Below are 2,500 nucleotides of genomic sequence, written 5' to 3' on the forward strand. Positions count from 1 at the left end.
AGGAGAACAGGAGGAGGAGGAGGAGAACAGGAGGAGGAGGAGGAGGAGGTGAACAGGAGGAGGAGGAGGACAGGAGGAGGAGGAGGAGGAGGTGAACAGGAGGAGGAGGAGGACAGGAGGAGGAGGAGGAGGAGGTGAACAGGAGGAGGAGGAGGACAGGAGGAGGAGGAGAACAGGAGGAGGAGGAGGAGGTGAACAGGAGGAGGAGGAGAACAGGAGGAGGAGGAGGACAGGAGGAGGAGGTGAACAGGAGGAGGAGGAGGACAGGAGGAGGAGGAGAACAGGAGGAGGAGGAGGAGGTGAACAGGAGGAGGAGGAGAACAGGAGGAGGAGGTGAACAGGAGGAGGAGGAGGAGAACAGGAGGAGGAGGAGGAGGAGGTGAACAGAGAGGAGGAGGAGAACAGGAGGAGGAGGAGGAGGTGAACAGGAGGAGGAGGAGAACAGAAGAACAGAAGAACTTTAAATAGTTCCTCTTGGTGTTTTGTTTTATTTGTCTGAACCAGATCGGACCTTCCCCCCAGAGGCTCATTTCCAGCTCGGTGTAGACGAGGTTCTGACTTGTGACTTCAAAGTGGTTTTAAAGAGTTTTTGTCTCTTGGTTGTTTTAATAATTTTCTTTGATGTGTCCTGAGCCTGTTGGGTTCTGTCAGTGTTCTCCTCTCATATGAACTGGGGTTGAGGTTGGATGTTAAACTGGATTGAGATTTCATCGGCTGCTTTAAACAGGTTTTTAATAATTACCTAGAGTTTGATGAGCAGATTCGTAGAAGACTTTATAAAATGTTTCCGTTATAAACGAGTTCATTCTGCTTTTGGCTTTACAACATTTATTTTACTGGTTTTACACTTTATCCTCGATTTAGTTCAGAGGTTTTTAATATTTCTTTTCTTCTCTCACCTTTCATTTTCTTTATTTCCTCCTTCAATTTTCAGTCATTTTTCTCCCCTCCTCTCTCCTCTTCCTCCCTCTATTCATCACCCCCCCCTCCCTCCCCTCCTCCCCCCTCCCCCCTCCCTCCTCCCTCCTCCCTCCTCCCCTCCCCCCCCTCCTCCCCCCGTCTCCTTCCTCACTTTGTCTTCATCTCGCCTCCTAATGCACCTTCACTGCCTCCTTGTCTTTGCACTCTTTCTCCTCCTCTATTCTTTTTCCTTATTCTCCTCACCCATTCTTCCCTCCCTCCCTCCCTCCCTCCTCCTCCTCCTCCTCCTCCTCCTCTCCCTCTGCCACCTCCATAAAGTGAAACATTATCACCGGGGCTTTTCCTCCTGACACAATTTGTCAAATCCAGCCTGATAGAAAACACCTTCTATTCATAAGACGGGCCTCACCTCCTCCCCCGTCCCCCCTCCCCCATCTCTCAACGCCCCCCCCCCCCCCCCTCACCCCCACCTCCCCCCCTGACAGTAGCAATTCAATTACAAATTACAGGCGAGGAGGCGATAGTGAGCCGGAGAGGCTGGAATATGACAGGACAGTTACAGAGTGTTTACACAATTAAACTTTCACTGACAATACCTCACACCACCGTGTGTGTGTGTGTGTGTGTGGTGTGTGTGTGTGTGTGTGTGTGTGTGTGTGTGTGTGTGTGTGTGTGTGTGTGTGTGTGTGTGTGTGTGTGTGTGTGTGTGCGCGCATATAGAGTGTATTCATGTTATTTTTGCACTGATATTCCCATATATGTTTTATCTGTGTGTGTGTGTGTGTGTGTGTGTGTGTGTGTGTGTGTGTGTGTGTGTGTGTGTGTGTGTGTGTGTGTGGGCAAGCGAGGAAGCCGTAGCACATTTGTCATGATTGCCTCTCGCCGCCACCTCGCTGATCTCCCTGGCCGGTGCTGTTGCATTGTGGGTAAGAGGAGGACGGTGTAAATAAAAGCAGAGGGATTTCCTCTGTGAAGAGCAGCGACCGATCACAGCTGTAATCTGCTCCAGGCTTCTGCTGAATTCAACTCCGTCCCCGTCGTGTTTGTTTAAACTACTTTCTTTATTGTAAATGTACTCAGAGTATCGAGTGTTTTTCTTCAGCAGGACTCGCTCTGGTTTGTGTCCAAAACTTCTCTCTAGGCTGAAGTTATGGATTGAAATTAGGATTAGAATGATAAAGGATGAATTAGTTGGACAGGTTTATTCTGGACTAGATTCACACTGGAAATATAAACTGGTTTCACACTGGAAACATAAACTGGTTTCACACTGGTATTGAAACTTAATCCAGACTAGTGTTTAAACTTCTTCATACCGGCTCCCGAGATGGAACTTTACTTTGACGCTCCCGACTCCTTCCTGGAATAAAACTATTTTTGAAACTTTGTTTTTTACTGACTGATTTGAACTCTGCTGTTTTAATCCGTTTTTGACAGATTATTTGCAGATTATCTTGGGTCGGTTGAGACCGGGCTTTGGACTCTACGTTTACACGTTTTTCACCTGGTTTCTGACGTAGATCTACATTTCGGGTTGCGTTTTGGTTTTAGCTTGAATCGATTTATCTGTGTCGTTTCA

The 2,500-nt window shown here is 48.0% G+C and overlaps 1 protein-coding gene across 1 annotated transcript in view; it reads left to right on the forward strand.

Moving 5' to 3' along the window:
* Positions 1-2,500, forward strand: part of npas3 (neuronal PAS domain protein 3) — a gene marked incomplete at both ends in the record, with an annotated part of 245,348 nt that overhangs the window by 213,771 nt on the left and 29,077 nt on the right. The gene's annotated exons all lie outside the window — the stretch shown is intronic.

Source organism: Lipophrys pholis (assembly GCF_963383615.2).
Source record: "Lipophrys pholis genome assembly, chromosome: 14".
Taxonomy (NCBI): domain Eukaryota; kingdom Metazoa; phylum Chordata; class Actinopteri; order Blenniiformes; family Blenniidae; genus Lipophrys; species Lipophrys pholis.